The 26,244-nt window shown below is 39.3% G+C and overlaps 1 long non-coding RNA gene across 1 annotated transcript in view; it reads right to left on the minus strand.

The window, feature by feature from the left end:
• Nucleotides 1-3,563: 3,563 nt before the first annotated feature.
• The window catches only part of LOC108789020, a 97,833-nt gene continuing 75,152 nt past the window's right edge, over nt 3,564-26,244 (minus strand). Inside the window, exons 2-4 of the long non-coding RNA XR_001941372.1 lie at nt 12,562-12,651; nt 6,396-6,401; nt 3,564-3,576 (exon numbers count right to left, since the gene is read on the minus strand). This is a non-coding gene — a long non-coding RNA (uncharacterized LOC108789020). The remainder of the gene's footprint in view (nt 3,577-6,395; nt 6,402-12,561; nt 12,652-26,244) is intronic.

The following is a 26,244-nucleotide window of genomic DNA, read 5'->3' on the forward strand; positions in this document are numbered from 1 at the left end:
ATGTCACCATGGTAATGCTCAGCTTTCTATGCCTTTTTTGATGGCAGATGCCTACTAGTCCTAAAAATAGCCCACATTTTTAAAAGAAACCCCCCCCCCATGGACTTCAATAGGATTTGCCTCTAAGTTCAAGTGCGCTGTATTTTAAACAATATTGAATGAACCTTGGCAACTAAAACCTAGGCAGATTCAGCCCATCATTAGAAATATATAAAATATTTAGTAAATATTGTCTTTTCTGTGATAACCTACCCCTTTAGCGCTTTATTATACCCTGATGATGATGCCTTTTCATTAACTATAGGACACTTTTATTACATATTGATTTATAAAAGTTATCTTATTGATGTTTATTTTAACATTTCATTACTTACTAAAACTACTACTATTTAAAAGTTCCTATTAAAGGTAATCTTACCTGGTCTAAAAAGTATTTAGGTAACAATAGTGCTGAAGTAGAGGCACATTGTACTAGTATTAAAACTCCAGTCTATCTCTATGGAGCCCCATTTCGCTCTATATGTAGAGATTAAACCTCACCATACTGGCAAAAAAACCCCCACACCCTGGTCACTTAAAGTATAACTAAACCCAAAATCAAAAATTCAATTTTCAACAAATACAGAAAATATCTGCTGATCTGAATCCAGAAATAAAGCTTCCTTGTCATTTCCTGTGAGCTGAACTGGAAGCATAAAACACTCTTATCTTCGTTCTGTAAATACTAATTTACCCATCCCCCATGTAAAGGAGATTCACATAGGCAGACATGTTTTAAGTCCAGCCTGGGTAGCAACCATGGCTCCCTCAATAGATACAGTGAAGGAGTGAGCAGAGCCACCCAGGGACAGGAGAGTGGTATCTGCAGGAGTACCAGGTAGGAATAAAGGAAACAAAGCCTGACAAAGAAAAACTAATGGAGCCCCCTAATCTATGACTGGTGAGCCGCAATATATTACCTTTTTCTTTTTCTGTTTAGATACGCTTTAGCAGGTAATGCCATAGCCTCAGTGGGTATAAGAGTATCAGGCACACAGTTCACTTGGGGCAATGCTGGTAATGGAAAGAGGCAGTTAAGGACCTTACAATATTATTACTATTAGGCTGGATTTACATCACTTGAGTTGCATTTAGTGTGTGTTGCATGTTCCATTTTCATCAAGTGCATACGAATGCAGTGCATAGATGTCAACTAGTCCTATTGGAAACAATGGAATTCATGTTGCCATAGAGTTGGGTCTGCAGCCCAACGCACGTGGTGTGAATGGACCCTTCTAATCCAAAGGTAACTTTACCAGTCAACTGGCACAGAGAATGGAAACCCCCCTTTCATGTCACAAGACAAATCCCTGTCCAGAGTTGTTTTCCTGGGCATCAGAGCTGTGATAATATCTGACGCTCTTCAGCTTGGAATGGTATTTAAAACTGTAACTACAGACAAAACTTTTTTCTTGTGTCTAAAGCCTCACTGGGGAGTTTTATCTTCATTTTCTGTCCCGGTGACAACATTGTCACCAAAGAGGAAAACAGGTTGACAGGTTTGCAATTCTCTTGCACTGGAAATACCATCCTGTAGGTATGATACACCAGATTAGACTGGTATATTTTGGGTGGCAGAAAAGATTTGCTTTTGTATTTTAATTAAAAAATAAAATTAGGAATTGCTCCAGTAGATATTCATGGATAAGCAGGTAGTACAGCAAGACTCATGGATTGTTTTTTACATCAAAGTTACACCATTAAAATAATAGCTAATTTACAAAGCTTGATAAAAACATGAGATTGTTTATGTAGGCCAAACATTACAATATAATTCAGTCAAACCCAACTGTCATCATAATATGTGTTAAGAACTGAATTGAACCATCATTTGAAAAAAAAAAAAAGTGACATTGCTATTTGAGTGAAAGATTGTAACAAAAAGTGACATTGCTTCTGTGTGTTAGTAAGCTGTGTGTGTATCCACAAACACACAGCCACCGCAAGGTAAAGTCATTCTCCTGCACCCTACTCCTCCACTTCTCTTTCATCCCTTCTCCATGCTAGCAGATGGGCTGTTGGAGAATGCTATGTCCCCTATGATCTTGTGCTGGACAGGAAGTTTAGGGACGCAGATCTGAGCGAGCTGGAACCAGCTGTTCGGAAACATGATGATTGTGAGGGCTTGGGCAAAAATGGAAATAAATACTTTGTTGGGTAATGTATATTTATTTGATCAGTATTTATTGTTGAAAAAAACGTTCAAGAGTTTAATGCTACTTTAAATATTAGGTCAGAATTACAAATACATTTTTTGCATTTTGTTTGACTCCATGAACTGAACATTAGTGAAACACATATCTCTGTTTTTGCATAGTAATTTATTTTCTATAAAAAAGAAGAACCCAAGCTACAAAACAGTAGTATAATCCTTTCCTGTAACTGGTGTCTCCTTCAGAAAAGCTATGAAGATGTGTTTAATTGATCCATCTTTTTCTCTAACAGCTGCAGTTTTCCATTCATATGGCTTAATAGAACACTTAATAAGCTGTAATTTTACAAAAATAAACCAAGATCTAAATTGAGAGACATTCAAATAAACCAATTTGTTTAGCGAGTTATAAAAATGTTCTGTCTGGTACACTTTGTATCAGCATGTATCAATATAATTTGTATCAGCATGTATTTAAATAACCAACACATTCTGTTCATCAGCCCTTGTCATTGTAAATTGTCACTGTGTGTCTATCTGATATTTAGTTATCAATTCCTCATTCATAAAGATTTCCATCTTGTATAAAGTGCTTACTGTTTTACAATGAACACAGAGACCATGGTCAAAACATAATTTGGCACCACAAGGTATCATCTGGCTTTTCAGTGGAAACACTACTTTTTAAAAACATATTGCCCATCAAATAGTGCACCATTCCAGATGACTGCTTGTTTTGAGCACGCTATGGCTATTAAGAGTGCTGGTGACCCTGACTGTGTTCTGCACCACTTCAATATTACAATTGCAAGAAATATTATCACACTTAAAGTGTAATCCGACAGATAAGTGTACTCATGATGGTCACTTTACCCTGCTCCACCAGACTCCTCCCTCTGATGCATTTTCCTCTGGCATAGCTTAAAGCTCAACCCCAGAATAAGTATATATTGTCTAAATACAAGAGGCATGTGTATTCTTACTTGAATCATGCTGTCCTTGTTTAATTCTTTCAGATCATTGCAGTAATTAAATATAACACTTTTGCAGGATTTTCCTGCAAAGACCAGTTAATGCTGCTCTCTCCCAGTGCAGGGTGACTGATCTTGTACCCGCCCACTCCTCAAGTTTTCTGCAGGCAGCCTTGTAGTGGACGGGGTCTTCTGGGTCCCTCCCACAGCTTTGCTCTCTGCACAAGCTATGTACAGCACTGTGATGTAATAACTGCTACTTTTACAAAGGTAACAACTGGGCTTGTAAAAGGCATTTGGTGTACACAAAGTGGATTTACATCCTTTGTGGCTAAAGAGGAATAGATTTGGATGAATGTTTTTGTGCCCCGAGTTCAGCTTTAATGGACTCCTGTCATAACACAACAATGCTGGCTGTCATGCTCTTCTCAAAATGATGACCCTCTTACTTCAAAATTTTGAGTCACTGACCTGAACATGAATCCTGATATGGTCTTTGGCTTTTTTTTTCCCCAGCATTCCTCATTAGTATACATGATCCAGGTCAGAGATTCAATCTATTGTAGCCAGAGGGTCAGTATAACAGTCAGGCAACTAGTATTTTCAGCAGGAGATCAATAATAGCTACTGCTTTAATTTTTTCATAAATTGTATACTTTTATCAGAGAGAGAGAGAGAGAGAACAATATATTTCATTTCTTGTGAATGCATAAAATATATACTATTTCCAAAGCCATGGTTACACATGAGCATGTACAGACATTTACATAAATATTCATATAAAGTGATAAAATGGTGCAAGCACCTTGATTCTGTACTGCCTGTGTGGCTAAATTTATATATGTTATGTGTGAATATAATAAGCACCAGAGTATGTGCAGTTCAAACTGATTTGTACAGTTTGTAGCAGATGTTCATCAGGTAGGGGTCCTGTTCCCAAGCACAACCCACACAAATGTAGTGGGGACTATTCTATTAATTGAAGTGCAATTTCATAGTCAAAGACAACATTTTGCTACTTTATTTACCAATCCAACATTTTTATCTTTGTGGCTGTGGTGGAACCACTTTAGACACATCTGCTTCTAGGCAACTAAAGTGCATCTTAGACAAAGTCCACAGCAGTGGTGGTAGTGAGTTTGGGGTTTGCTGTTCTAATTTCTGCACACAGAGAGGATTCTGATACTATCACTGTGGACAGAGGTGAAGAAATCTGCCCTGTGTAAAACAAAACTGCAAAAGGCACACAACTAATTAAAGGTCACACAAAATAATGGAGATATTGTAGGGTATTGCTGTACATACCTGGTGAAAATAGCAAATGTATGAACGCAAATGTAAATATAATAAAAACATAATGGGGTGAATTTATCAAAACTGGAGCAGAAAGAATTTGGAACAGTTGCCCATGGGAACCAATCAGATTTCCCTTCAGATTGTTCAGTTAAGCTTTGAAAATGAAAGATAGAAGCTGATTGGTTGTCATGGGCAACTGCTCCAGGTTCTTTCTGCCCCAGTTTTGATAAATCCCCCCAGGCACACTAAAATAAACCCTAGACTGTTAATGACGAGATAATGTATGTCATGGTGTAACTTGCTGCCTTGGGAACCAATACTATTTTGTATGGAGCTAACAAATACAATACAAATGCTAAATGTGGAACAGTATACTTCTATTTCTGTTTGGAAATGGGGGCTCAATTTAAAGAATAGCCTAGCTGCAGTGATTTATTTTTTTTTTAGATTTGGAGCTAAAACTTCCCTTTATTTATTACTTCGCTTTATATTTCTGTCTGTCTGCAACCCAAATGGACAGATTTTCCCTCACTATCTGTCTCTTTGACACCAGACCTAGTACAGGGGAAAAGGCTGTCTCTGGTATAGAAAGACACAGGCAGCAATAAAAAATAATTTTGCAAGAATTGCAAACATCAAGTAAATGATACAGAGTAGTAACCTGATGCAGTCTGCGAAAAAACCCTGAGCCTAGGAAGACAATGCAATTGGGATGCACCAATATGGATACTAGCATCAATGCCGATACTGAGTATTTGGGTGAGTACTCACCCAAATGCTCCGATATCAGAACTTGGGAGCTGGGTGCCAGCTTCCTTTCCAATCAGGAAGCCGGGCGGTGGGTTATGACCCAGCTCCCGGCTTCCTGATTGGCTAGGAAGCCGGATTGACTTGTTGCTAGACAGCTTGGGTTCTTGACTAATCAGGAAGCCGGGCAGCACCTCACGACCCGCTGCCTGGCTTCCTGATTGGTCAGGAAGCCAGGCAGCTTCGGGAAGTGACGTGACGTGATAATCAGGGCACACAGGACCGGTTTCGGTATCGGCGAGTACCGAAAAAAAATATTAGCACTTGTACTCGATACAGAAAAAACGGTATCGGTGCATCCCTACAATGCAATCACCCCAAGTGTAAATGCAATGCTACCCAAGAATGAATTAGGAACAACTATGTTATGTTCTGGAATAGCCAAGTGGGAGTCTATATCTTAATTCAATACAGAATTTGTGGCTGGACTTCAAAAAGCTGTTCAATCACAATTATCATTCAACACGATGAATAGGTAAAATTGCAATTTCTACATATACAAAGCTTTTCGTTTAATAGATTTTTATTTAGTTTACCAAGTATTAGTAACATAACTGTACAAACCAAGAGAAACGATCAAGTACATACTTTAAACAATACCAATCCAATGGCAAACAAGAAGTAAAAATGTAGCAACAGCAATGACAGCGGAGGCAACTCACAGATATAATCACAATGAACACTATCAAGTCTCATAGCTTCCAAGTTTGGAGGTGGATTGGCCACTCCAGATACTTGTAAGAATAGCAGGAAAAAGAATCGTTAGGAATAGGAGGGTAAAGGGAAGGGGTGGGTGAGGGTCTAGGTAAAAGGGCATCACTGGGGTTCCTTCACATATGGACATTCCAGCCCTGTTAAGAGAAGGGCATCACAGATATACAAGGTGACGGTGGTAGAAAGTGCCATATCTAAGGTTCCAAAACTTTCTTAAATTTGGGCATGACATCCAATAGTCTTGTGGTCAACTTTTTATTAGTAAATGTCCATTGTACTCTAAGCTTCAGACAGTCAGACTTTTACAATGGTCTGTTCATGGCGATGTGCAAAGCTTTTAGAGACCTATCCACACAGACTGACAGCAGTAATTGCTGTCAAGGGTGCAACAAATAATGACTGATAGGGGTGAACACAGAGGTCTATGTTCACTATGACATCAAATAGTCTACTTTTGTTGATCATCATCAAAAAAAGACAAAAATAAATCCACTGTGATTCAAAGTCTTGTGACACTAAAACATGAAAACCTCCACCAGAGTTAATCATTTGAAAGGCTTTGTAGATCATAAATATTTTATACTAGAGATGTAACGATACCATTTTTTCCGGACCAAGTATGAGTACCGATACTTTTCCTCAAGTACTTACCAATGCCAATTACCGATACTTTTTTTAGTGTCATGTTTTTATGTTTTTTAAAACAATACAGACTAATAATTTTAGGACAGTGTTGGAGTGCCAGGGCCCGGTCCCACCTTCGACCACTGTGACCCTGGTAGTTCTGCCACTGACTCCAAGCTGTGGAGGGACTACAAATCCCAGCGATACATTATACAGCAATGCAGAATACCTCCAGCTATAGAGGACTAAAAATCCCAGCAATACATTATACAGCAATGCAGAATGGCACTGGCTATAGAAGACCACAAATTCTAGCAATGCAATATACAGCAATGCAGAATACCACCAGCTATAGAGGATTACAAATCTTAGCAATATATTATACAGCAATGCAGAATAATACCACCAGCTATAGAGGATTACAAATCTTAGCAATATATTATACAACAATGCAGAATAATATGAATCTACATACTCTGTGCTGCTCCGGGGTGGCGGCCTGATGTCTCCAGGGTCTCAACGGCTGGGTTCCCCAGCAAGGGGGAGATGTATGGCCAGCGTTGTAAACAGGCATTTGTGTTCACAGGAAGGCTGCCGAGGTCCCCAGTAAGCAGGCTGCCGAGGTCCCCCTCAGGCTGCCAGAATCAGCACTTATCGGGGCATTTTCACAAGTATGAGTACTCGTGAAACTGGCCAGTATCGGTATCGATACCGGTATCACTATCGGTGCATCCTTAATTTATACTGTATACTTTTACTGTCTTTGTGTGACAGTATAAGAGATTGAGAATGACAATGACACAAATTCAAGTATTTTATGGTTAACATTTTTGTTCTTGAATTGTATTACTTTATAACAGATAGCAGTATTCTGTAAAGTATGTATTCTAGCTTATGTTAGCCTTTCTCCCGTTTTTTTATTTAGTTTGTTTTTTTGCTGTAAGTGGCAAACAATAATGGCCACAGTAAAATTGGCACTTGAAAATAACTAAAACATATATTTTAGTACATGCATACCTATAAGACCAACAAACATCTCATAAAGGTATCATGTCTATCCAAATAATCATTTTCCTTTTGCCAAAATAATAAATGTTTATGCGCCAACCTCATCATTTCTAAGACTCCACAGTGGATTGTTATTCAGCGATGTTACAGTATGAAACACCAATTGTTGTGTGGTGTCATAGAGATCAGGGGTTTTTACAGCAGCTGAGTAAAATAAAAAGATAAATAAACTATGATTGTTTCAAAAAATTACCAATTCCACCAGAAACTTTTGGTAGGAACTTTTTTTTATAGGCTGCACAAGATTGAAATCATGAAAATACAATGTTACCACAGTGGTAAATTACAGATTAATGAGATCTGGGAAACCTGCAAAATGAGTGAAGGATACACATTAGCTATTAAACTAATTAGTGAATTGTAGTGAAAGAGATACATCGTCTTAATCATGGCACTTTTTTTAAAGATAAGCAACTGCTAAATTGCTACAAATGAATGTGGTTGTAATGCTCCCTTGGTTTCTGAGGAGTGAGTGGATCACAGCTGCGGACCAAGTCCTAAAGAGTTTCTGGGTATGGCAATCAGGCTAGAATCCCAGGCGTCTCTCTCAATCTTGACGGAGAGTGAGAGATTCATGCATCATATGCCACAGAACATAATTATAAGGAGAGACCTAATCTTGGTTATTCACTTCATAACCCAGTTAGGAATCTTTGCTTCAAATGAAATAGCATTGGACAAATGCAGTAATCAGAGCTATGGCACAATGCACAGTGTTAGATTTAAATAGATTCAGGTATTTAGCCAGGTATCAGCAAAGTAGGATAAATCACAGTTCCATGTGGAATGCTACTCAGTCAACCCAGCAGGCTAGGTGTCATTCCCCCACAGTTAGCAGGACTTGCGCTTTGAAGCTGGGTCCCTGGATCTCCAGAGGATGGAGTGTAGCTGGATGGACCAAGGTAACCCGGAATCCTGGCGTGCAGAGGCTGTTGTAGAGAGTAAGGGGGGTTTAGAGGCTCCTGGCATCGATGGGGCATTAAACCCAATAGTGGAACGCTCTAACAGCGTTCAGGTGAGCTTTATATAGTCCGCGAATGAGTGAGCCGTGGAGCGTGCTGTCACTTCCGCGTTCCACCCCGGAACGCATGGGACCTCCCCTTCAGGGAGGGAAGCGCCCAACGTGACGCGGCCGATGCGTTCCACACTGGAACGCAGACGACTCGTGGTTTGTAAGGACGTTACAGTGGTTTAGATTTGAGCAATTTTGCACCGAAGAAGGATAAATCAGACTGAGTTCTTGGATTTGATCTGGGTATGTTCTTAGCAACCTGTGATGCTCTGTCTGGCATCCCCCTCAGCTACCTGAGGTCACCGGTTGTCAGACCTGAGTGGTCCAGCTGAGCTCCTGGAAACTAAGAAACTAATGACATCAGTGATCTGCGCAGGACGCCAGACAGAGCCGCTGACAGCGCGTCCTGGCATTCGTTGCTGCCCTACATGTCATCAGATGGCGATTACCATAGGGATGGCCCTGGGTAGGAACATGTTACTCACTCCATGTGGTAGCACTGGACCTACCACAAATCACCCGCACTGTGTGTCCACAAAGTCCATATACCTGTGTAAGATATGGCTTAAGCGACCTGGAGATTACACATGGCAGTCTCTCCTGTTTCTGGCTTAATTTAGGGGGTGGGGTAAGTATGTGCTGCTGGAGAATAAAGTGAAACTGTTGCTTTTCTCTCCATTGCCAAAGCACAGACTCACTTAGCTTGAGGTGTAGTGTTAAAATATCTCCAGAACTCATAACAATAGTCTCATGATCTTCTGGCCAATCTGAATGGCACCTACCATTTTCTGGTCTTTTGTATGTTGATTCTGGTCAGTCTGGACAGGAATAGACAGTAGAATATGACAGTTTAAAGAAAACGCCTTTACTGAAGGCTATATAAGCCATGGACAAAAATGGGAAACACTATAAACGGGCTCCAGTAAGTCTGATATTTTGTAGTTACAGACAATGCAACCTTGTGCTGCCTGAAATATGATGAGGCAGCACTATACATTAAATCAATATGTCCCAAGCTGTAAATCCATTCAGGTGAGAGTACAGAAGACACTTGGAGATGGATCGGAGAAAGCAGCAGAATACACAATTACATCAGCTGCAGAGTGAAGGGATTCTGCAGAGAATATATAAAAGGCATGTGTCAAGGTCTCCATAAATGTTTCATCTGGTATGTGGTGTCAGCCTCTCTTTACAGACGGCAGAAGAGATCTGATGAACTGAGAGCCAATTAAGGGCTAATGGTGAGAATAAATGACAAAGCAGTTTTTTTAATGCCTCTTTAACCACATACAAAAAAATACAGCTACAAATCCACAACCTTTGCCTTGAAATTTCTGGGCAGGCTATATGAAGAAATCACTGTGGTTCTGGTTCCTCTTTTAAATATCCTGCATGGTCAAACTATAATGACAAAAGGATGACAATGACAGTCATCTGACTGTTACGTATCCCTACAGTGCCATTGCTATGAATCATCCCATCCCTTTCATCCTATAGTATAGGCACTTATAGACACTGTGAACCATTCCATGATATCATGATATTATATACCAACTATTTAGCCACAATGTTTTGCTACATGCCATTTTAATCTATTAAAAGCTTTTCCCAAAATATTCAAAGAGTAACTCTATAGTTTTGGAGAAAATACAAATCATTATTATTTTTTTAATCTTATAGAGGCAGTGTCTTCTACATTTCTAGGAAAAACGATATGTAAACCTATCAGTCTAAAAAAGCAAGAAATTGCTGCTGTAAGCATCTGTGAATGATTCCATCTCTCCCGACAGGCTACAATGATTCTGTCAACATAATTATCACAAGATGGAACCTGGATGTGCTACTGGAGACATGGAAATACAGCATACATATGATTTTCCAACCACCATTGCTCAGATCAGTTGTTGGATATGGCTACAGGAGACCAGAGGTGTCTGTACATGGAAAAGGGCATACAGGTATTATGTGTTTCAGTACTCAATGGTGCCTTACAGTAATTACAGACCAGTTTAGTGTTCAGTTTTCTATGTTTGTTTACTGACAAAAAATCCAGTAGACCTTCATATAAAAGCTAAAAGCCAGGCAAACACACAACTGACCTCCATATTAGGGGTCAACCGATATGGTTTTTTCAGAATCTATACTGATACCGATTATGGGCCACCTTTCAGGCCAATAACCGATATCAGGTACCGATATTCTGTTTGCCTCTAGTTGCAAAATCTTGCACAGGCAGCTGAATGTAAACAGCAGGCACTGGGCCTAATATCAGTCAACCCCTATTCAAACTGGCTATTGCTATTTGAAATAGCCAATAGCAGGCTGCCTATTGCTCCCGCCAAATGCCTGCTGTTTACATTCAGCAGCCGGCTGTGGAATCTAGCCGCCGGCATATGAAGGGGTGGGGGTTGGGCGAGGCTTCCCTTCACTGTCATTAGTGGGGGTTGACCCCACAATTTCTTTTGTACTCCAACAGCGGCTGAATAACCGAACAGAGCCAGCTGAATACTCGAACAGAGCCAGCAGCTCATTCGGCACCCACTATCCGAATTTTGTCCTGTTCCTCAAGAAACAGCCGGTATTCGCACAGTGTATGACCACTTTTATTATTGGTAATATCAGTAAATGTAACCGATAATTTCAAAATTTGGGAATATTGGCCCCGATTATGGGTAGATCTGATAATCGGTCGACCCCTAATGCATGTATGGGTACTGTTTTACCTGCCAAAGCATATGTGATTCTGCATAGCCAGACTTGCAATTTAGGAACTTCTTCCCCACAGTAGAGTTTAATTTTGTGACCTTGCTTATCCAACTGCAGCTATACAATACAGCTTGGCCATTACCCTCTCTCAGCATGCTGACTGGGATTCTTCCCTACATTTACAGAAGTACAGCAGGGCATAGACATATCCCAGTTTGATGAATGGACAATGAAACAACAGCAGCAGCAGACATACGTATGGAGTCACCCTCTGCTCACCCTGTTATCTGCTCCTGTCAGTATATGTGAATACTGCAGAGCCTGATTGACTCTCAGTGCTTGCCCTCCCTCTCCCATTCTTATTGATGCTACACAGGATATTACCTATACAGCTACTTATACTGGATGCATTTAAGAATACTTTTTTCAATGACTATGTAATTGCATGTATTACTGTCTTGTATATCTCCTTGGAATCCACTGTTGATTGATAATTACTGGCATAGAATCCAGCAATGGCCATGTGCCATTCCTTCAGTTGTTATGGGCATTAGTTCTGCATTAGCTTTGTTTCCAGATTATTTATCACTGATATGATATGCAGCCACAATGAAGGTGTTAACCAACTGAAGATTAACTAAATATATTATTTTAATAGTATTCGCTTTCTATGATATATTGAGAAAGTCATTAGCAGAGGTATCTCATATCATGCTTGTAGAACATGGTAGAACAAAAGAAAAATAAATAGGCTACTACATGCATGTACAACCACATCCCAGAAAAGAAGGAATCTGATATAGGCAACCACGCCACCTTTTTTAGCACTGGGTTACATTAAATATAACACTGTTATCTAAAAATGTAGTCAAAGAAAATCATATTCCACATTAATTCCTTTATTTTATACTTCAAAGCAGCTACTTGAATGAACATGTAAAATCAGATTATTTTGAGTAGAAGAGAAAGAAGTGGCTCAGAAATAGCCCACATTTCCTGTTCTGAATGTAAAACTCCAAGTTCTGAGGCAGCATATCATTAGTACTATGGTAAAATAGCCTGTCTTTAATAACCATGTGATAAATGATTTGAAAAGCAATCAAAAAAATGACTATCTGATGGTGGTGGTGAGAAAAGGGATGGCATACATAAGAGAATGCACATTCTGTTACCTACCTGTGTTGGATTGTAGAGTTCCTGGAGTGGACTACGTGACCCCTTCCGGCAGCAAATTTCCATTCCGAAGCGATTTCTGTGCATTACTAGAGAGACAAAAATATTGTTCACTTCAGGGAATATATATAGGTGTTGGTTATATAAAACACAATCAGTGCATACACAGTAGTTCATAAAGAAGTTTGATTAAATAAAATACTGTCATCATTTTCTATTTCTAATCTTCAAGTATGTACAAAGAGATTCCATGTAATACATTAGGACACCCTATGAGTGTAGCTGTTGCTATTGCTTGATACCTTGGCAGCATGTTCAGAGTTTCAGGAATACCACAGTGTAGAAGCAAAGGTAGTCTTCAAATTAGAACACAAGCAGAAAGCAATAAGGATATGGTTCACTAAGGTTCATCTTTGAAGTTCAACTCCAGCCACATTTTGCTTAGCTTTGAATAGTGTGAAAACATAAGAGTAAGAACCTGTCTGTTTTTATTGCTGTCTTGTATACACTGGGGAAACTTGACACAGTCATCAATAACCTCCCTCCCACAGAGGTTCCAATAATTCTCCACTGTACTAATAAAATAATTTGTTGCTGGCCCTGTCCCCAATTTGGCTGGAATAGGGCGTGATATAAGAAAGTTTTTTTGGCAATCCAGCCTCCATAGTGAAAGACATTGTAACTACTGGGCCAAGTACCACTCTACAACACTAGCACTGCAGTTTATCACTTAGCCGCCATTCACACCTGAGTGATTCAAGGCACGTTTAGCACCTCTTCAACGCTCAATACTCAGATTTCCATGTTATTATATTGTCCCCATTCACGTCTGAGTGATGTGCTGTTGCTCATGATTGAGTCATGATTACACGTTTTTGGCCACAATAGAGATCACTAGAAGGACCCGAAAAAAGGTACATAACGTGTTTTTGTTTCATGAGATTTTGGGCCTTACATCCGCCCCTACTTCTGGTAACTAGCTTTCCATTGGCAAAAAAAAATGTACAAACATGCTTCAAAAATGTGAAATGCTACCACAGATACAGACGCTCCAGTGTGTATATAGCCTGAACTATATATACCTTCCAGTTATCATATTGTTCTGTGAGGATAATGGTGCCAAACTGCCCTGGACCACAGAGCAATCATGCAGTATGAAATAGCAGTGGGTGCAACCAAGATACTGTACGTAACTAATTTACAAGACACATATCAGTCATGAAAATATCATTACCCAAGATGTTATAGGATATGAGCATTAAAAGTAGAAGCCCCAGGCACAGAGAAAACAGGTTTTAAGTTGCACACAAGATAACATCTTAGAATTCAGATTATTGTGTACTAGGAGCAGTGTTAGAAATACAAATTAATATCGCCTGTATTCTAATTCGATGTACTGAAGCTATAAAATAAATCACAAGAGATTTGCCTGTTCTGTTCATCTTAGCAATCATGTACCAGGTTAATGTAAACCCTTCCCTTCCTGTGAATGCATGCTGAGCATGAGATATATGAAGTCACTATCCAATCAAGTGAATTAATTGTTTTCAATGCACTGAAGATTTGGGCACATTTCTGGTTTTGCTGATTAGCAGGCTAAAATCCACTTAACAAAGTGGAAATAAAATACATATTACGGCATTACACATATTATTAGCAGCATTATTACACTATCAGGTTTTTTATCTAACTTCAAGGCATTTGCTTTGTAAGAAACATATATCCATTCTCCAAGACACAAGGCCTGTTCCTTCCTATCAGAATGATGTTCCCCACCACTGACCTTATATCAGGAAGACATGTACTGGAACTGACAATGCCCTCAGGTGTCCAGAGCTGCTGTCAAGGGGACTACTTTGTGCCCCTCTAGAACATTTTGGTAGCATTTATTATCTTTTATGCACAAAGCTCCCTATCCCAACCTATTTTTTTATTAATCGTTGCCTGTTCTAATATTTAATAGCACAGCATGAGCTTGCACCTTTGAAAGACCTAAAAATATCATTTTATAATATAGTGCTATGTGATCATTGGTATCAGGTTAGAAAAATATGCAGTGATTAGCAAACATTTCTGCAATGTTTTATGAACCAGACAGCATCACTGTACCTTTTGCAGTATATTGAGCAATTTATAAAACCATACTATGATCGTGTCTATGAAGGTTTTCAGTCACTCAGGTCAGGAGATATCTTGTAACTCAAACCCAACTGGACTTGCTGTTTTTTTTTTGCAATGTTTCACCATTCCAAGAAGTGTTTTCTGTTTAACTGCATATGTTTCCAGAGTACCTTCATAGCCCCAAAAGCAACTGGTGCCAATAGCCACTGAAAAAGCTTTTTCGATGAGTGCTGAGAAAAACAACCAGCAAGGCCAGTTGTGTTGGATTATGATAGCTAAATATATCACTAACAATTTAATCTAACATGTATAATCAACTCTAGTTAAATACTGCACTAAAACATTCTACACAAGCCCTTTTGTGATTTATTATATTAAAAATGACCTTTGTATTTTAGTCTACAGCTATCTTTGTTGACAAGGTCAGGGTTGGTTTGCTTATTGGTTGTGTGCAGAAATATCTTCGAAATAAAATGGTATAAACATCACTCCATACCCCTCCCGAAAGCACTCAGGGAGTGAATAAAGACGTGTCAGTTCCATAGAAACTGTGAAAAGTATAAAAAGTATAATTCTGCAATAAACTTGTCTAAAAATCCTTGTAACTTATATAACCATCCAAGCAAAATAGATTTTCTTTTCAAAAGAAAAGAGAAAAAAAATAATTGTTTATTATTGATGGAAAAAGTTTGGTGACTTACATAGTTACATAGTTAGTCAGGTTGAAAAAAGACACAAGTCCATCGAGTTCAACCTATAGAGATACAGAGAGAAAAAAAAAAAGAGAAGAAAAGCTTAAAGAGAACGCTGTGCCCACAGCTACCCCCAGATCCAGAGGAAGGCAAAAAAACCCTATAAAGCATGGTTCAATTTGCTCCAACAGGGGAAACAAATTCCTTTCTGATCCCATAAGGCAATCGGATATTCCCTGGATCAACAATCTCTGATGCTTAATATACCTAGAAAAACGAAATATCCAGTAATATTCTGTGCATTTAGGAATTCCACATTTTCACAGCTCTAACTGTGAAGAATCCTTTCCGTATGCAAAGGTTAAACCTCTTTTCCTCCAGATGCAAAGAGTGCCCCTTTGTCCTTTGCAGTGACCATAACGTGAATAATTTGGCACCAAGCTCATTATATGGACCATTTATGTATTTATACATGGTGATCATGTCCCCCCTTAATCGCCTCTTCTCCAGAGAGAACAAATGCAGGTCAGCTAATCTTTCCTCATAGCTGAGCTCCTCCATGCCTCTTATGAGTGTAGTCGCCCTTCACTGCACTTTCTCCAGTTCCACAACATCCTTTTTGTGAACTGGACTGAACTGCATATTCCAGATGAGGTCTTACTAATGCTTTGTACAGGGGCAGGATGATGTCTTTATCCAGTAGTGGACCTAGGGAACAAAGGGCCCAGGTGCAAGATTATTTTTGGGCACCCCCTCCCCCAAAAAAAACAAAACCACAAACCCCCCTAACCCATATCCCCTTTAGCAAAAAAAAGTTGGAAAAATGTCATTGCTGTATAAAGAACTGCTGAGATTTGTAGTCCTCTATAGAGGGTGCCATTCTGCATTGCAGAATGGGACCTGTTATGTAGAACTACAAATACCAACTGTACTTTATACAACAATGCCATCAATTGGGCTAAAAAAAAAAAAATAATGATTTTATTTATTAACTTACCTTCACCTCCTCTGGCTGTTTCCTGGGGGGGAGGCTGCACAAAACCACCCGTGTGTGTGTCCATCTCAGCCCGCCCATGTACTCAGACGGCTGTCTGCTGGGTCCTCACGACCGAGGCCCAGGGCTGCCCCCTGCACTGCCTGCAGGCTTTTTTTTATTCTCGGACAACCGGCGGCCGGACACCAACAGGCCCCCCCCCCATCTCTGTCCCAGGGCTGTGTTTGAATAGATACTGTGCCCCCTGTAGGCTCAGGCCCCGGTGCGGCGGCACCGCCCGCACCGGTGGTAGTTCCGCCACTGTCTCTATCTCTGGAGTCTAGACCTCTTTTAATACAAGAAAGTATTTTGCTTGCTTTAGAAACTGCGGCCTGTACTTGCATGATATTATTGAGTTTCTGGTCTACCAGAACACCCAGATCTTTCTCCACCATTGACTCCCCCAAATATACTCCCCCTAGAGTGTATGATGCATGCGTGGTTTTAGTCCCCAAGTGCAGAACTTTACATTTATCAACATTAAACCTCATTTGCCAAATAGGTGCCCAATCACACAGTGCATTCAGATATGCTTGTAAGTTGGAGACATCCTGTAAGGACTGTATTCCACTACATAACTTGGTGTCATCTGCAAACACAGAAATAGTACTTTTAATCCCCAATTCTGTGCCATTTATTAATAGATTAAACAGTAAAGGGCCCAACAATGAACCTTGGGGGACACCACTAACAACCTACGACCATTCCGAGTATGAATCATTGATCACCGCTCTCCGAATACGGTCTTTAAGCCAGTTTTCTATCCAATTACAGATCGAATACTCTATACCTACTGACTTTAACTTAGACATTATACAGCCGCATGTGGGGAACTGTGTCAAACGCTTTTGCAAGTCCAAGTATACTATATCCACAGCCATTCCTCTGTCCAATTTATTACTCACTTCCTCATAAAAATAAAGAATGATTGAGAATTGAGAATGATATTGGTGACTGCCAAATATTATATGAAATGTTGTTTGAGATACTTTAATATTGATGTGTATAGTTAATTTGTGATATCAATAAAAACTGAATAAACAAAAATGCCCTTTCCATAGTCATAGCCCCTAAAAAGGAATTCAGGGTGAATGGAGTCCTCGGTACGGAAATTGCAAAAAAAATAAAAAATAACCCTGATGCAAGGACTTTAAAAGACAACCACCATCTCTATTAAATATAGAAAATGTCCCAAATAACAATATTTTAATCCCAAAAGAAAACAAACATTAAAAACCATGACACACAGACTATAGAAAAACCTTTGCATCCCGCTTTATTTTTTTTTATAGGTACTCTGAAAGACTTAATGACTTAGAACTTGTCCATAACACAATAATAAACCTTACTTTTGTTCAACATGTACATCTAAGTCCTCTTTTGTATTCCTTTACTTCTACTTGTATATATGGTGTTGCTATAACCAGTGGTGTCCCTAGCCTTTTTGCCGTCTGAGACCGGTGGGACGGCAGGGGGGTGGTGATGCACTCAATAAGAGCAGCATGAGGTGGTTAGAGAAGACAGTGGCGCTAGACACGAGAGTGATGCCACCCTCTGCAGGATTTGCATCTCCCCGCCCAGCTCTTAGCAACCTGGGACACTCTTGCTGATGTCCCGCAACCAGCGACATGTCAGACAGGAGCTGGGTGGGATGCTGGCCAGAGCATCCTAGGTTGCTAAGAGTTGTGCAGGGAGATGAGCATGGCCCCCATACATCTCTTCACCCGGCTCTTAGCAGCCTGGGACGCTCTGGCTGGAAAGGGGGCGGCAGGCGCACTGCAAACATTGTTGCCATGCTGCCCCAACGTGACCCAAAGAGGCGCAGCCTTAGGCAACACCCTCGGGCTGCCTCATTAAAGGGATGGTTCTGCCTATAACACAGACTGTTGTTTGGGCATCATCATTTGCTTGTATAAAGGCTGTTTTCTCCTCATACATTTGACACGGCAGTCATGCTAAATTGGTATCTGCCAAACAGTATTATTTTAAGTGCACCAGTTATATGAGAAATATATGGCCTTCTTGTAAAAACGCTAGTTGGCTGGATGTGTGGTTTCAGTACTTCTAGGTCACAGGTCAAGGACAAGCATGTAGCAAATAAAAGCTCAAGAAAAGTCAGAAAATCCTAATGTCTGCACCACTTCTGGGTCAGCGAATCAAAGTATTGAAGCCAAACATCAGCATGATAGCCAGGCAAATAGCATTATTTGGAGGAGAGATCAACCATTCATATGTCCATATTTCTCTCAAAACAGGCTTTCAAATTATAACAGCCTTTCCAAAATAACACCTACAAGTTTATTCAGACAAAGAGCAGTAAGCAAAAGGCAATAGCCCAAAGAAACCAATAAGAATGAATCAATCGGTATTGGCCGCTGAAGGCGTCTGTACGTAATGCATCATCACTGGTATTGTACGGCTTTACTAAAGAAAAAATCAATTTCCGCAGCAGATTGAACATTCACATTTTTTTCATTTTATTTTGCAGTATTTTCTGCCGGGCTTCTTTAGATAAAATAATACAGAAGAAAAAAATAATAAATTCACAAAGGGCCTAAAATAGGCTGACCAGTGAATGTCATTGGAAATCAAGGATTATTATTTACAGTTTCTTGGAGCACAATCAGAAATAGTTGTGACATATCTCATTTTCACTTGCTTAAAAAGCTACCTAAGCCAACAAGCAGAATCAGTCAGTGAACTGCTGATGCTAATCTGGAGCCACTGGAACTGTGTTTAAATCAGACCTCTACTGAATTCAGCTTAAGGGCTCATGCACATGGACGTACAACATGCTGTAATTTATACAAATGTGGCAACAGACGTATTGTATGCTATAGGCCCATGCTTACTGCTCTGTTTTGGTCTGCAGAGTTCAGCTGTGTAAACCAAAACTAGAAAATCTGCGTTCATGGTCCAGACATCTCAACTCTCCCGGACGCTCCGGGAGTCTCCCGCTATTAGATAGCGGCTCCCGGCCGCCCGGGAGAGAAACATTTTCTAGATGGTCCTGCATGTGGACTGAATCTTTTGCTTTATGCATATAAACATTTGTGTTAATGTTCACATGCATACAGCATACTGGATCTGCTGCTGCTCAGGACCGACATGTAAACAATAGTGTATAATCAGTGGCAGCAGTGTCCACTGATTACACACTATTGTTTACATGTCGGCCTTGCCTACCGACTCATTTAAGTCATTCACTAGGCAGGGGAGAAGTACAAAAGGCAGTACGAGTGAGTTCATTTGCAATACAGACAACTTTTTATGCAGGAAAAATCCCAACCTACATATTCAAATGATTCAGAGCAGCCTTGGGTTGTCTCCCAGTTTACAGATTATGCTTGATTTTTTTAAACTTAGAATGCAAGTTTAAATGAAATCCAATGCTGACATTTTTGACAAACAGTTTATATTCTACCGTATGTTACTATCTGCCTTTATGATTATTCTAAATGATCATCTTAATCATTTTCTATTATGGAGAGTAACTGTATTCTTACAAAGCACATCCTTCACACTCCACTCTGTTTTTTGCTCTCGAAGATGTTGAACTATAATGGTTTTTTCTATTTTCAAGAGATAATAAAAGTACCTACTGAATATAGAAACCACTTTGCAGCTTAATGCGCTAACCAAAGTTCATTTTTTACAGGTTAAATCATGAACTGCACTTACATCTATATTTCCCTTCTTAAAAGGAAGAAGGAAACTTTGTAAAAATGCTACTGAGACAATGGAGGTTGAATTATCAATGGAAACATCCAACTTAGTATATAAAAGGAAATAATGAGAAGACACTATTGAATCAGTCACTAAAACATGACAAAACATAAATGACTTGATGAATACTCCTCATGCTTTGTATATTGGCTGAGTTAATGTGGGATTTAGACATCAAGTCGTCTCATCCAAATGTGACTTTTTTTTTAACTCTATGGTAATAACACTCAATACAGTATTACCAATAGAAATTGAACCAAGGTCCACTGAGATACAAGAGAGTAGTTGCCATGAATAAGAAACAAGATATTAACCTCTTTAGCTCCAGAGGCTTTTGAGTCCCAGAGCATTTTTCTTTTCCGTTACATAGAAGTCTTGGATCAGCACATTACACCTTTTAGCTTTTTTTAATCTTCTCTAACATAATTTACATTTTTAACACAGATGGGTCTATTTGGTAGCAGATTTTCAGACATATTATTTGATTCCCAGGTTAAATTAGTAACAAATAGTGAAAATATTTTAAACAAATGCATCTTCCTACAAATTTTCCCAACGCAATGTTTATGTACTTGTGCGGTCCTAGATATTTAACCCTAAATTAAAAATGTAGGGTCTCGGCAAATGATTGCCTCTGGATTAATCTCAGCAGTCCCTTCTACCAAGCGTAAAACTGCCAAAATCTTCCATCAAAAGAATATTACATACGTTTGATTCTTATATAAAACAACAGAATGGTAGAGCATTTTGCGTGTTCATTTGGGAATTATTTTCCTTTCAAAGATAAATTGCATCTCATGCAGGAAAACGGTATATAAATCATAGGAAAAGCCTTAATAACATTAAAATAAGATCAACTCGGGTTTGTGTGGACACAAATGATCACAAACGCTTTCCCAGGTTGCCATTATCGCAAACTATAAATGACACTGCGTTGGCTTATGTGAGCACAATAATCGCAAATGTCATCCAGATTATTTATAATTGTTGGGATATATGCAGTCACATGGAAATAGTTGATCTTTTCAAATTTTCCTCATTTAACCAGTGCCTACAGAGAAAGGTGATATACTTAAATTGAAAAAACAAGCTAAATTTGCATTTATAATCATATATTCTACAAAACTATCAACAGATACAACAGTGTACTGTTGAAAAGTAAGTACACTCTTGGCTTCAGAAACTGGTATTGCCATCTTTAGCAGAAAATACTTCTTATAGGTGTTGTACATAACTGCACACCAGTCTCTGATATCAACTCAGCGACAGTTATGACCACTTCTCCATGCACAATTCTATTAGTTGAAAAATGTTTCCTTGCATCAACTGTCCATTTAAAAATCTCCCCCAATATTTCAAATCAAGGCTTTGGACTTGGCCAGTTCATAACTTTAATTTTTTTTTTCTTTTTGAGCCATTCCTTGGTGGATTTGCTAATGTGCTTCAGATCATTATCGTGTTTAAAGATAAATTTTGTCGGTCAACTTAACTTTTGGACAGATGGCATCACATTCTTTTTTTTTCAAATTCTTTATTTTAAAGACCTCTGACATACAGGCAGTACAAGAAAAAAAAATATAAACTCTATGGATAGCATTTGTACATGTACCAAGACACAATAGGTTCCATAAGCAGAATAAGCAGTGAAAATATAGGAAGTGATCGCACATCACAGTCTGCCTCGTGTGGTCCCAGGTCTACAGTACACATCATTGCGCCCGTACATCAGTGGAGATTTTCAAGTTTTATAAACACACAAAGAGTAACAGAAGATCTAACGAGTAGTGGCATCACATTCTTACCAAGGACACTTTAATATGATATAGAGAATCCATTGTTGATTTGTTGACTGCAAGGCGCAGGCACTGAAGCAGCAAAGAAACCCCAAACCATAACATTTCCATCACCATGCTTCACAGATGCTTCGCAGATGGTTATTTGCTGTCCTGGACAAATTAGCAGTCCATTGAAATGTATGCTAGTTGTAGGTTATTTTTCTTGCACTGGAATAATGGATCTCAAATAATTTGACAATATATTTAAATCCCTTCCCAAATGCATGCACCACTTTTTTTCTGAGGACTTTAAAGGACTCTTTTGATATTGGCATGATGACAACATTCACATCAATAGCAGACAGAACAACAAATCCTATATATCTGAGGTTTAAATAAGACAGGTTTCACCTGTATACATCCTAAGGAGATTCTAATCATCAGCATCTAATCTGGAACATTTGATGCTAATTTCTTCGATTTTAAGTGGTGGTCAATGTAGGGATATGCTTGCTTTTTCCACATGACAAATCTGCAGTTTTGTTATTATTTATCACCATGCAAATGTTATGTGTCATTTGTTCACGTATATCACCTTTATCTGTAGCTACTGTTTGAATGAAGATCACATGACAAACTTGTTGGTAACTTATTGCTCATTGAAAATTCATTCTTCCTGGAAAGTGGGAAATTAAAAGTAATTGTCTCATGTATACCTGCATGCCTTTGGCAAGTCAAAGAGTAAAAGCAAAAAAAAGGGTGAAAAGAGATACATTATTGCTTCATTTACAAAGATATTCTAAAATGGCATTGACAGATATGTTGGCACCCCAGAAAACCTTTCAAATAATTGGGTCATAGTGATCCTATTTAAAACAGTTTTATGTAATTAGTATCACACATGTCTTCGATCTTGTAATCAAGTCAGTCAGCCTATTTAAACAGAGAAAAGCAGTAGGTCTGCTGCTTGGCATCATCAAGTTCACCACACTGAATATGGATCATAGAAAGCAAGAAGGCTGTTTGAGGAGATCAGATAGACATTTATAGACCAGCTACAATTAATGCTACAAGACATCTCCAAGCCGACTGATATTCATCTGACTTCAGTTGCAAATATTATTAAGAAGCTTCAAGCCCATTTCCACCTTAACAGAGGTATTAAAAAAACATATGCCAGCAATGTACACAAAGTCTACAAGAAGCAGGCATATGTAGTTGCTGTATATAAACATAGAAACTTAAGTTTTTTGTTAGCTTTCCTTTTCATATCCTTATGGAAATGGATGCCTCTGTGCTTTGTAAGCAATCTGTGTATATTACAACTGAGCTCTCTGAGCTCTCTCCATCCATTCATTAGTATTCATAATGGTACCCCCTTCCCCCCTTGGACTCTGTATTGTGTGGAAAGGCAGATCTGGTGTTTAGTGATCTCTGGACTACTGAATTACTAAGCAATGTTTGTAACATGCTTAGATGCTAGCACACTAATCTACTTGCTGCTGGCCCATTGGTCAAAAGCCTGCTGAGAAACTCTAAGTCTAGATGCTACCTGAATAGCCACTGTCTCCGTTCCTATTTAAAACAACTCCTGGGACTACCTTACAAGTAGCCTACATTAACTAAAAGCTAAAATTAGTTCTTAAATCTTAGCCTGTGACCCATGGCAGTCCCTGGATGGATCTCATAAATCCCTGCTACATCCGGTCTAACATCACAGCCAAGGAATTGGAAATTACTGCTCAGGCAGGGCTATCAATCATGCATTTCACATTCTGTTTATTTAGCAGTGGCAATAGGCTAATAGGGCAGATAGGAGAACCATAGAAAGACAGCTTTTATACCTCATCATCCGATATTGGCTGTTAACTGTTGCTGTCTGGATTACTACCTTGGCTGCCATCTGACTATGGGTAGTCTGCTGATATGATACCCTTCCCCACAATTTGTCCTCAGATTGCAAAACCCGAGTCGATATGTATTCTGCTTTGGCACCCCACCTACTTAACTGCCTAACCATTGTTATATTGGACCTATTCATGCATCTTCTTCCTTCTTTCTCTTTAGCAGTCACCAGTGGCCAGAATGTGAAGGCTCCAACCTAGGAAAACAAACTCCATGCGCATAGTGTGCTTAATGAAAATTAACCCAGGGCCTTATCTCTGCCTGATTGTAGTCAGCCTGGCCAGCCCGGATCGCCATCGGGCATACCGAGGCGATCCGGGCCAGCTTGGTCTATTTTCAGTTGTGGACCTGACGGACCAGTAGCCATTATATTAGTGCGGCCCTGCAAAAGATACAGTAGGGATGTTGGGGGCGGTAGACTAAACCTCACAATGCAGCTGGGGAACAGGAATTTGACACTCCGGAAAGTGTCGAACTCTAAATATTCTTAAGAAACAGCAAATTTGGCAAGAGCGGTAAGTATAAAATGTCTTCTTTGCAGAGGGCACTGTTTACATTTTTATTCTAGTGACAGTGTTGCTTCAAGCCTCTTAACTACTACACAATCCACTTGCAGTTGTCTTCAAACCAAAAAATTAAGATTCTGAAAATTCCTAAATGTCCTCTGGGCATTCATGAATGCAATGAATATAACATACTTAGCAAGTCTGCTTCACACTAAAGGCTTTGCTATCCATGAACTTACGCGCATTCTAAAATACGTGAAAAAAGTTAAGGCCCAATGTGTTAAAAGCTGATTAGATGAAAACATATGGGGCAGCTGCAGTTGAATTTTGTCTGGAACGCTAGAGCTATAATAATGATACTGAGAACATTTTTGTATATAAGAGTGAGTATCCAGATACTATACATCCATGTACTTCCAGATTCCAGATAGCCACTAAAAGACATTGATTCAGTGCTGTTTTATACATTTACACATCATAAATATGGAGACGTAATCTAAATCTCTGAAGGGAGTTGCCGAGTGTCTCACAATACTAGTTTAGCAGTAAAACCATGCAAAAAATGTTTTCTTGACTTTTTTTTTTTTTTTAAGAAATGTTTAGTAGTTTAGTAAATAAAATATCTATTGTGTCCATTCTATAAATATTTTTATTTTTCTGTTCGGTAAATATGAAATATTGCTTATTAACTTGTATTCTCCTTTTCAGACAGCAGATGGCGTTATAGCTTCCTTTTCACAATTTCCAGGATCTCCATTTAACCCTTCGACTTGTTTTCAGAAGTCAATAGTTCAAACTAAAATTTACACAAATTACTTAAAGGAGAACTATGGGGTAAGCGTGTTTCCCCATAGTTCTCCTAAGGGTTCACGGGAGGACATAAACTAGCATCCTCCTGTGACCCAAAGCTCACTATATCGCGCGCTACAGCTCGCGGTATACTGAGACATTACTGTCGAGATCCACCCAGCTTTGCGAGTGACAGCTGGCTCTCCCTATCTAGAGGCAGAGCCTGCTGTACCCGCCACCTCCCCCATCTCTTCCTCCAGTCAGTGCGGGAGGATCGGAGCGGGGGGGATTTCCTGCAGGGACATGATCGAGAAGTGAGCGAGCGACCCTATGTGTTCGCTCACTTCCCGATCTATTGAGCAGACATGTGACAGTTTCATTGTCACACGTCGGCTCGAACGATGAGGTTGAGTGAAAATCACTTACCTCATAGTTCTCCTTTAATGCAGCGAAATCAGATGGCTCAGTCCACAATTAGAGCCAACAAACCTAAAAACAGGCTGTGTCTGCCAACCCAAAGTGTTTTGAGAATTCCCAGTCATGTAAAAAAATTATCAACCTATCCTTATGTCCTCAAAAATGTTTACAGGACAACTCTCAAATGTTATTGTTATCCTACAAACTACTGTTCAAACATTTATTTTATCTTGCAAGTGCATTATACTAAGGTGTACGTTTAATAAACCGTGATAAAACTAGCTTTATCACGAGTTAACTTTACTCAGCAGATCTCTTTGTTTTTCTCGGCTGCACAGAGGCTGTTTAATAACCTGCGAAAAGAAAACCTATCACATGAAACAGCTGTGAAAGGCTGAGATAAGTGGTCATGGTGATCAGTAGAGAAAGCAAGGTGGGGAATGTATTCTGAGCTGCACAATGACATCCTTTGTGATAATCTACAATCCTCCTGACGGGATCATAGTTTACTCTGCCAAACCAATAACAACAATATTAACCACTTCAAGACCAGGTGTTTAGACCCCCTTCCTGGCCTGGCCATTTTTCAGTATTCAAGCTAAAAAGCAGGATTTACATGTTCCCATTTGTTCAGCATGTACTAGTACAAAAACATGAATCAAACTACCAGAGGCGGCCACAATGCGAGGTAGTGATGGGGTTAAACATCCTAAAGGGG

The sequence above is a fragment of the Nanorana parkeri genome, unplaced genomic scaffold (genome assembly GCF_000935625.1).
Source record: "Nanorana parkeri isolate BGI_ZX_2015 unplaced genomic scaffold, ASM93562v1 scaffold369, whole genome shotgun sequence".
Taxonomy (NCBI): Eukaryota; Metazoa; Chordata; class Amphibia; order Anura; family Dicroglossidae; genus Nanorana; species Nanorana parkeri.